The sequence below is a fragment of the Meles meles genome, chromosome 15, assembly GCF_922984935.1.
Source record: "Meles meles chromosome 15, mMelMel3.1 paternal haplotype, whole genome shotgun sequence".
NCBI lineage: Eukaryota > Metazoa > Chordata > Mammalia > Carnivora > Mustelidae > Meles > Meles meles.
Genome location: NC_060080.1, coordinates 13,392,054 through 13,403,417, shown reverse-complemented (window position 1 = coordinate 13,403,417; position 11,364 = coordinate 13,392,054). Strand labels below are relative to the sequence as shown.

At 39.4% G+C, this 11,364-nt stretch overlaps 1 pseudogene; it reads right to left on the bottom strand.

Annotated features, from left to right (window-relative positions):
- Positions 1–4,501: 4,501 nt before the first annotated feature.
- Positions 4,502–4,661, bottom strand: LOC123926296 (annotated as a pseudogene).
- Between the last annotated feature and the right edge of the window lie 6,703 nt (positions 4,662–11,364).

Sequence of the window (11,364 nt, the reverse complement as noted above, 5' to 3'; positions counted from 1 at the left end):
AATGGATGGTTGGCCTTTTTTTTTTTAAGTTACCAAGCACAAAGCAATTTATTAAAGCTATATGTTTGGTCTTAATAGCTCCCTTTTTAGGGCCCAGAGAAGCTACATCATTCTTATATCTGAAATTAGTCAATGTCAGGTGGATCTGGCCAACCATGTGTTTACCTAGTGGGTGCCTCGGTGGAGAGAAACTACCCAACTCCCTTGGCAGAGAGGGGTAAGAGACAGAGCATTGATGCAGGAAGTTATATTTCCCTGTAAAGGAGGGAAGAAGGCACAGAAAAATTGTCAAAGTTTAGAGCAGGAGGAAGCCATAAATATCTTCTGTTCTAACTTTCCTTACCCGTCATTTTACAGATGAAGATATCAAGTTTCCAGAAGAACTGGGGACTCACCCATTTTAAGAAGCCCAGCACTAGTACCCACATCTCTTTGTTCCCAGAATGTTCCTGCTCAGACAGGATAAGTGGCCAGAAGAGTATCTAATTCTGTGGGCCCACCCCTCTGGACAGCTGGCAGGTTCTCAGGCCCTAACAAATATAGAGAGCTCTAAGAAGGGCAGGTTTCCATACTTCTTCAGACTGCATTGCTGTGTGGGTACATTGTTAACATTTCTTCAGAGTATATCAATAGGAGATGCATTTCTTTTTTCTTTTTTCACCAAGAAAAATCAGAATTTAATTATAAAATCACCAACAGACCTTCTTCTAGATTTCTTTCTACACATGGACAAATAGCAATGTCTAGGCACAAACCTGCCTCCTTTCTAGAAACCATTTAGTCGTCTCATTCGCTTGTAAGTAGTTTGGCTGGTAGAGTAGAGATCACTCGGTGAATCAGGATGATATTTAATGGAACACATTCTTGTTTCACAGAAACAGGTTCCAGAAAGCCATTCGGAAGGGAAGCCATTCTCACTGGAATGTTTACAAATCAATTTCCCCACAATCACATCACTGGACCTCCCTTGCCATCTGTGGCTCCACTGTACAGACTCCTCTGCCCCTGAGTCTGGGAAGGGAAGACATTTGTTGCACGTGTTCTGACTGCATGTTGGGACAGCTGGAGACAGTGGATAGATTGAGCTCTTCAGATAGGACACTATAGCTTCTAACAGATAACATTTATGCTAGACATTCCTGGGTTTTCTTCGAACAGGAAGAATCATTTTAGAGAAAGAAATAGATCTTTGTACTTATCAACTAAACGGAAAAGTCCAAAGTTTGTAAACACCAGGGGCTGTACTCCCAATAACTGGCTACGTGAACCAGGTGTCTATCAGAACCAGAATAGTGAGAAAATAGCAGGTCATACTGCTGGAGTCTGGAATAAAATTTCCAGATAGATCCTTGGGATTGAGTAAAGGCCAGGGCTCTGAAAGAAGAATGGGACCAGGTAACAAAGGAATGAGTTCATAGATAGATCCAAAAGGCAGAAAGAAGCCCAGAAAAAAAGAGGAAGACAAATACAACATAGATAGCAACAAACCCAAACCAAGAGTCCAAGGTCTATTCCACCCCTCTAAGGGGTCATGATCAGGGAGTGTTGAAAGCACCAGAGAATTACGGGTAACTTTACAGAAAGATGGCAGCAGATAGAAGAAAACCGGAGCGTGCCTGGATGGCTCAGTGGGTTAAGCCTCGTCTTCGGCTCAGGTCATGATCTCAGGGTCCTGGGATCGAGTCCCACATCGGGCTCTCTGCTTGGTGGGGAGCCTGCTTCCTCCTCTCTCTCTACCTGCCTCTCTACCTACTTGTGATCTCTCTCTGTCAAATAAATAAATAAAATCTTTTAAGAAGAAGAAGGAGGAGGAAGAGGAAGAGGAGAAGGAGAAGAAAACCAATCACAGGACATCTCTATACTTTGTAGCTTTCTAGCAAGGAAAAAGGGACACTACTGCCTTCCCACCTTAGCCTTTCTTTGGCTACTTCTGTGGGTCTAAGGTTGTTGAAACAGGTATTGATTACCTGATTCCCTAGCTTAGGAAACCAAGACCATTGAGGCAAAGTGATTTACTTCAGGCCACTCGGCCAAGGAATGTCTCCTCTTGAAATACTGCCGAGGTCTCCTAATAGCTGTGAGGCAGGAAGACCACAAGATAAAAAGGTTATTTTGATTTTGTCAAATGCTTTCTCTGCAACAATTGAGAGGACCATGTGGTTCTTTTCTCTTCTCTTATTGATTTGTTCTATCACATTGATTGATTTGCGAATGTTGAACCAAACTTGCAACCCAGGGATGAATCCCACCTGGTCATGGTGGATAATCTTTTTAATGTGCTGCTGGATCCTGTTTGCTAGGATCTTGTTGAGAATCTTTACATCCATATTCAGCAGTGATATTGGTCTGAAATTCTCCTTTTTGGTAGGGTCTTTGCCTGGTTTGGGGATCAGGGTAATGCTGGCTTCATAAAAAGAGTCTGGAAGTTGTCCTTCTGCTTCAATTTTTTGGAACAGCTTCAGGAGAATTGGGGTTATTTCTTCTTTGAAAGTTTGGTGGAATTCCCCAGGGAATCCGTCAGGTCCTGGGCTCTTGTTTTTTGGGAGGTTTTGGATCACTGCTTCAATCTCGTTACTAGATATTGGTCTATTCAGGTTGTCAATTTCTTCCTGGTTCAATTTTGGGAGTTTGTAGTTTTCCAGGAATGCATCCATTTCATCTAGATTGCTTAGCTTATTGGCATATAACTGTTGGTAATAATTTCTGATGATTGTTTCTATTTCCTTGGTGTTAGTTGTGATCTCTCCCTTTTCATTCATAATTTTATTTGTATGGAATCAGAAGAGACCCCGAATTGCTAAGGAAATGTTGAAAAACAAAACTGGCAGCATCACATTACCTGATTTCAAGCTTTACTACAAAGCTGTGATCACCAAGACGGTGTGGTACTGGCATAAAAACAGACACATAGACCAGTGGAACAGAGTGGAGAGCCCAGATATGGACCCTCAACTCTATGGTCAAATAATCTTCGACAAAACAGGAAAAAATATACAATGGAAAAAAGACAGTCTCTTCAATAAATGGTGCTGGGAAAACTGGAGAGCTATATGTAGAAGAATGAAACTTGACCATTCTCTTACACCGTACACAAAGATAAACTCGAAATGGATAAAAGACCTCAACGTGAGACAGGAATCCATCAGAATCCTAGAGGAGAACATAGGCAGTAACCTCTTCGATATCAGCCACAGCAACTTCTTTCAAGGTATGTCTCCAAAGGCAAAGGAAACAAAAGCGAAAATGAACTTTTGGGACTTCATCAAGATCAAAAGCTTCTGCACAGCAAAGGAAACAGTCAACAAAACAAAAAGGCAACCCACCAAATGGGAGAAGATATTTGCAAATGACAGTACAGACAAAAGGTTGATATCCAGGATCTATAAAGAACTTCTCAAACTCAACACACACAAAACAGATAATCATATCAAAAAATGGGCAGTAGATATGAACAGACACTTCTCCAATGAAGACATACAAATGGCTAGCAGACACATGAAAAAATGTTCATCATCACTAGCCATCAGGGAGATTCAAATTAAAACAACATTGAGATACCACCTGACACCAGTTAGAATGGCCAAAATTAGCAAGACAGGAAACAACATGTGTTGGAGAGGATGTGGAGAAAGGGGAACCCTCTTATACTGTTGGTGGGAATGCAAGTTAGTGCAGCCACTTTGGAGAAGAGTGTGGAGATTCCTGAAGAAATTAAGAATAGAGCTTCCCTATGACCCTGCAATTGCACTGCTGGGTATTTACCCCAAAGATACAGATGTAGTGAAAAGAAGGGCCATCTGTACCCCAATGTTTATTGCAGCAATGGCTACGGTCGCCAAACTGTGGAAAGAACCAAGATGCCTTTCAACGGATGAATGGATAAGGAAGATGTGGTACATATACACAATGGAGTATTATGCCTCCATCAGAAAGGATGAATACCCAACTTTTGCAGCAACATAGACGGGACTGGAAGAGATTATGCTGAGCGAAATAAGTCAAGCAGAGAGAGTCAAGTATCATATGGTCTCACTTATTTGTGGAGCATAACAAATAACATGGAGGACATGGGGAGATGGAGATTAGAGGGAGTTGAGGGAAACTGGAAGGGGAGATGAACCATGAGAGACTATGGACTCTGAAAAACAACCAGAGGGTTTTGAAGGGGCGGGGGGGGGTGGGAGGTTGAGAAACCAGGTGTTGGGTAATAGGGAGGGCACGTACTGCATGGAGCACTGGGTGTGATGCCAAAACAATGAACACTGTTATGCTGTAAATAAACAAATAAAAAAAATTAAAAAAAAGAAAAGATTTATCAGTGTCTAAAAAAGTGGGTTTGTTCATAGACAATCTGACAAGTTACCATAAAAAGTGTTTCCTGAGACATAAGGAAATGCAACATTATTTTTCTTGAACTCTTTCAGCTCAAGACTTTCCACTCAGTAAAATAGCTGAGTATCGTTTTTGTCTGGCTTCTCTTTTAGCATATTTTCAAGATTCATCCATGTTGTTGGATTATCAGAAATTGCTTCATTTTATTGCTGAATAGTATTTCATTGTGTGAACATACCACAGTTTACTTATCCATTCACCTTTTCAATTAGCAATAATCGCGCCTCGGATAAACCTCATTGGCTACGATACTGCCACTGCGCAAAGCTTCCATTCACCTTTTATTGGGTATCTTGGCCCTTTCCACATTTCCATGTTTTGGTGATTATGAATAAAGCTGTTGAACATGTGTGTACAAAAAAAATAAATAAATAAAGATACAAAATAGTATGAAAAATATTTTTTAAAAAAAGAAGGTTATTTTGATGCTTGGGTTAACCCTTTCATCTCATCTAATTCCTGGGTTTTCATAGGATTGTTTTCAGAATTAGATCAAATAAAATAATATGCTTTTTTAAACTATAAAGCAACACTGTTATACAAATATAATATTAGATTATGTCTACCTCATCACCGTAACTTTTTAGCAGTCTTTAGTGAATAAAACTAAACAGTTGCCACTTGGCAGGAAAATTTTCAGAGTGTAGATTACACCAGGAACTGCCCCACATGCCATCAGTTTCAAAACTGCAAATGAGAACATACTGACCACCTACTATGTGTGGGCCCACCATGGGCTACACAAACTCAAGACATTCTTGCCAATGTCATAAATGACAGCCTTCTTATGGAATGCCAGAACACAGCTACTGCAGAAAACAGAATGATGAGAATTTTATTTTATCTCAATATGAAATTTGACCTCAAAGTCCCTGCACATTTCTCAGAGTGATAAGAATCAGCCTTTGTCAACATTCCTGGGCTTAGATTAGTGATTCCCTTGAATGCTCATTAGACAGAGATCTATGACATAGCCCATATACAGCAGAGTATCTGTCAAGTTGCTAAAGGTTTAAACAAGGGATCTCAGTACTTCATAAATCTAGTTTCACGGGTTCAGTTTTTTTTTTTCCCTCAAGCCACATCATCACCGCTCTCACTATTAATCATGGGCATCATATTGAGATGTGGTTTTTTTTTTTTCGTATGGAGAGCTTACCCAGTTCTAGTCATCAAAGAGTGAAAAAACAGAGTGGCTTTGGTGTACATCCCAATTTGTATAGCAAAATGGCTTTATTACTAGCTTGAGGATCTGAAGACCAGTTTGTCCGAATCTTCCAGCCTCCCTCTGTGGCTTAGTACCATTGAGTAATCTCAACCATAGGCACTTCAAAAAATTTTTTCAAAAGTCAAAAAATAATTGGATACCATGTACAAAGGGAGAAAAGATGGCAGTTTTTACCAATTGCCCATTATTTTATCCACCCATCCTGGACTCTGTGCTGGAGGATACGTTTATGTTCCGAGCATTTCTCTCCTCCTGTGTCAAAGATGGCAGTGACGATAATGACTCCCTGAACTGTGATTAGATGGCTTCTATATTCCCCCATATTTTTAGGCTGTTGATTCCCCAAGTGAAGCCACGAGAGGGCCACTTATGTCCCCTATTTTTCCATGATCAAGCGGAACCCTGCCTTGGCTTCTCGCCATGTTCCTGCTCCCATCCCTTGTTCCTACATCAATCAGTGTCTCTCGTTAGATCAGCTTCTTTGAAGCCTCAGCCAGAAGAGGAGGATCTGATCATACTGAGTCAACCACTTTTTCTTACCTCAGGAGACGGTTTGCTTCTAGTGATCCCACAGAGGAAAGCATTCTTCTGAACAAGTCTTAGGAAGCACCATGAAATTATCTCTAATGTATTATAAATTTTAAACCAAAGCACATTTGGAATATAACCCTAAACATAAGCAGCTATAAATTTAATGCTCTTCCAAGGGGACATAATCCTAATAACCATCTGTAGAAGTTTTCCCTACACAGGCTGACAAGTGCTTTCCTTCTCCCCACCAATCCCATCCTACAAATGGAATTTTGGGGCACCTGAATGGTTCACCTGGTTAAGCATCTGCTTTCAGCTCAGATCATGATCCCAGAGTCCCGGGATCAAGTCCCATGTCGGGCTCTCTGCTCAGCCTGGAGTCTGCTTCTTCCTCTGCCCCTGACCCTCCCTGACACTTGTTCTCTCTCAAATAAATAAAATCTTTGAAAAAATTGTTTTTAAAAATGGAATTTTATAAAACCCTCTTGGCAGAAGAAAAAAATGTCTATCATCACTCCTGTCCTTAGCAAAATCAAAACAAAAATAAAAGCACAATGCACCATATTAGCCAAATTCTTAGCCCTTTTTTGGTGGGTGTGCACATCAGAGCATGATTGCCCATGCCCAAGCCTGGCAGAGAGGAAGCACTCCTTGATGACAAAGGGGGAGCAGACTGTGCCATAGAAATTTCTCAAACTGGAACAAAAACCAGGGCTTTGAGATTGCTGCAGTGTCTCAGACAGAGCCCCGAGTCAGGGTGTCCACATGAGAGGCAAGAAGTTCAAATCACAAATGGGCCCTCCTAAGCCCAGAAAAGGCGTCTTTTTAAATTCACTAAAGACCTATTTATTTGGCAAACCTTATGTCCACAGGACCGCCAGAATGTCCCCATGTGGAACCAAGAAAATATGTAACCTGACAGGATAAGAGGCTCCCAGACCCCTGCCTGATGTCCCCACTCAGCTCAGCCACCTCCACATTGGTCTCTCCTGAGGAAGAAGAAGGTCAAGAGGAAGGAAGGGGAAAGTATGGGGAGAAATTTTTGCTCAAAACTAATAAGAATTAGGTCCAGCTACATGCAGGTCACTCTGGTCAGTTTCCTGGAATGTGTCCCCTTGACCTTGGCAAGCCAACTGTCAATGTTCTCTCTGTGGGATATGGCTATCTCCAACTGTCAGTGTCCAAGCCCAGTTGACCAGCTTAATACTTTGTCCCCAACATCCTCTGCTCCACTCCCATGCACATGTACAACATCCCTTCCTTCTTACCTGTAGATCCAATGTGGAAATTCAACTAAGCTTGTGGAAAAGTTCTATCGAGAGGGAGAGCAGAAACCCTCTCATGGATACAGTATTCTTCCCTATCTGTAGGAGGTATTTGTAAATCTGTGCTCATCTCTCTGTTTTTCAGGGAGTGATGCAAGATATGAATACGTTTCTTTAGTCTACACAGTCTTTCCTGATCTGACACTGCCATTCTGATTCATCAGCTTTGCTTATTAGTGTGGGTAGTGTGAACAGGTACAATGGGCCAAGGTCACGGGACTGATAGTAGAGGCCCCCACAGGTACCCACTTGACAGCAGTCCAGGATCTTTCACGTTGAATTAGAATTAATATAGAATTAATTATAGCTCATTTTTTGGAGACCAGCAATTTGACTGGAATATGACAAACCATGTTAAAAATGTCATCTGTTTTCAACTACACTGATAACACTGGCATGAAACATACATTCATCGGAATGAAAAGTACTCAGACATTTTAGTCCTAGGGACTCCCTCTCAGATCTTTGCTGTCTCTTTAATGTGTAGATTCTCAGCTAGCTTGGCCTGAGCTTGCATTTAGGGTGGCTCCTAGCTTTTAGAGATGAAGAACTAACACCTGCAGGGGAAGAGATTGGCAGAAGATCACAGAGGAGGTGAGCAGGAGACTGAGAACTGGGACTCCATCTCTGATCACTAACTCAGTCTTCTTGCCACTACAGTGTGTTACCACTGGAGAGGTATAAAAGATCCAATTCTGCAGAAACAGCTTTTCTCCCAGGTAACTTGACAGCAATAATGTTTTCCATTACTGCCAGGCACAAATACAGCTCGGATAACTCCTTCAGTTTATTATCTTTGTCATTGTGAGTGTACTAAAGGTCTTTATTGTCCATATCACACACTGATACATAGTAAAATGCCATGGCGCAACCTGAGGAATACCTTTATTCTAACATCATGTGTTCTATGGGGTAGTTTATAAGCTTACAGCAGCCAGACGGTCTCAATTTCCTGGGATACCATTATCTTCTGTATTCAAAACAAGACCACCCGGTATTATGTATCTATCTCCATGTAACTATTTTCTATCCACATGGTAATTTGTTAAAATGATAACAAAGCGGATTAAATCTGCATTTTCATAAGACTTTCCAGGTAAACCCAATCACAAATCAGGAAAATGATCTTTTGTTAAATAAAGAGTTCCAATTTGTGATTTTGGGGAAATAATCAATAATATAACAAATCTTGTTTTCTCTCCTACCTTCTAGTTAAATTTAAGCCTTCTCTGTAGAAATGAAATCATTGTTCTCCCAAAACGTGACCAAGAAGAGAATGTTTTGAAGATGGAAGTTTCTGAAGGAATGGTGACAATACTGTATATTGCAGGTTCTATGATGGTTGCATGGTGGTGGGAAGAACAAGGCAGAAACCGGGAAGAATTTATTTTAGTATCACTGCTGCTCATCAGAATCAGACATTCCAAAGTTGGTAGCTCCAGGAGATCACCAGAAGTTGTTTATTTAAAAAAAAAAATTTTTAAGATTTATTTATTTATTTATTTGGGAAGGAGGGAGCACACATGTAGAGGGGCAGAGGGAGAGAAGTGGGCTCCCCACTGAGTGCAGAGCCCAACATGATGCTGGACCCCACTGGACAGTGGGCTCCACTCAGGGTTCGAGGCAGGGCCCAACCCCAGGCTGGTCTCCAAGACCCTGAGATCATGACCTGAGCAAAAGCCAAGAGTCAGATGTTTAACTGACTGTACTACCCAGGTGCCCCAGCAGAAGTTGTTTTTAATTGTGCTTATGAATAAATGTATCACATTTCTCAATACTCTCCTTGTTACAACTCCTGCAGCAATTAAGATTAGATACAACTACACAAAACAGAAGCAACAACAACACACAATACAATAACATTTAAAAAATAAAACAAATAGTATTTTAAACAAAATAGCAATATTTGTAAAGTTTAAACCACAAATAATGATTTTTTAAGTAAATTACAGGAATAAAGACTGAGTGTTAAGAGCAGATTATCAGGAAGAAAAATCAGCCAAAATATTTTAATGACACAATCAACATATATGAACTAATTGACAGAGCTGTGTCCCCAGTATCCACAGCATGCACATTTCTTACAAATGCCAATGGAATATCTACTAAAACTTTCTTTATGCTAAGTCATATAGCAAGTACCAACAATTTCAAAGATTAAAATCATTTAGTGTCTGTTTTTTCACCACAATTAGAAAGTTGAAGTAGAAATCAATAATAAAGTATAAGGAGAAAAATCCCCAAGTTCTTGGAAATTAAGTGATACACTTCCAAATTCATGGGCCAAAGAATAAATCACAAAAAAACTTAAGAAATTAATTTGAATTAAATGATCATGAGAACCACAAAATATAAACATTTGTGGGATGTTGCAATTTGCAGCCTTAATTATATACATTGAAAAGGACACAATACTAAAAATCAATGATGAAAGCATTCCTCTCTAGAAGTTAGAAAAAATACAGAAAATTAAATCCAAATATAATAGAGGATAAAAATAATAATAATAGAAAAAAATAACAAAATGTAAATCAAAGGAAGAATAGAAAAAACAAAGGCTCCTGGCTGGCTCAGGCAGAAGAGTAGGGGACTCTTGCTCTCAAGGTCATGAGTTTGAGCCTCATTTGGGGTGTAAAGATTACTTAAATAAATAAAACTTTAAAAAAATAAATAAATAAGCAATGGAGTCATTTATTACCAGCCTTGGAATTTACCTCTGCAGCTTACCACAGCCTCTATGAGTTGGAAAACACCTTGTCAAATGTCCAAACTTGTTTTTGTAATAAATGTTTATTTTTCACACACACAAAAAAAAACAGTTAAACTCTTGACAAAACTGATCAATAACAGAAAAGACAGAAGACACAAATTACCAATATAGAAATGAAAAAAGGCACAGCATTACAGAAATTTGTGCAGAAATTCTAGAGATAATAAAAAGATATTAAAAATAATTTTATGCAAAAACATTTTGAAAATGTAGAAGAAATGAACAAATTCCTAGAAAAATACAACTTGGTACATGGATGCCAGTTGAAATAGGAAATTTCAATGGTCCTATATCTATTAAAAATGTAATAGATTAGTGTCCATTAACTCATGAGTGGATAAAGATGTGGTGTGTATGTGTGTGTGTGTGTTATACATATACATATACATATATAATGAAATTTTATTAAGCCATAAAAAAGAATGAAATCTTACCACTTGCAATGATATGGATGGAGCTAGAGAGTATATTACTCAGTGAAATAAGTCCAAGAAAGACAAATATCATATAATTTCACTCATATGTGGAATTTAAGAAACAAAACAATCAAACAGAAAAAGAAAAAGAAGAAGTCCAAAAAATAGACTCTTAAATGTAGAGAACAAACTAATGGTGACCAGAGGGGAAGTGGGTGGGGGGATGGGTGAAATGGGTGATGAGATTAAGGAGTGCTCTTGTGATGAGTACCAAGTGCTGTATGGAAGTGTTGAATCACTATATTGCTCACTGAAACTAATGTTACGCTGTATATTAGCTAATTGAAATTTGAATTAAAATTTTTAAAAATGGGGCACCTGGGTGGCTCAGTTAAAGACTCTCCCTTCTGCTCAGGTCATGGTCCCAGGGTCTTGGGATCGAGCTCCGCATCGGGCTCTCTGCTCAGCAGGGAACCTGCTTCCTTCTCTCCCTCTCTGCCTGCCTCTCTGCCTACTTGTGATCTCTCTGTGTCAAATAAATAAACAAAATATTGAAAAAAATTTTTAATAATAAAATTGGTAGATAGATGCTAGATAGATAGATAGAAAGATAGATGATAAATAGAGATAGATAGATGATAGATAGATATATAGATAGATAGAACGAACAAACATTCCTCTAAAAAGATCTTAAGGGAAAAT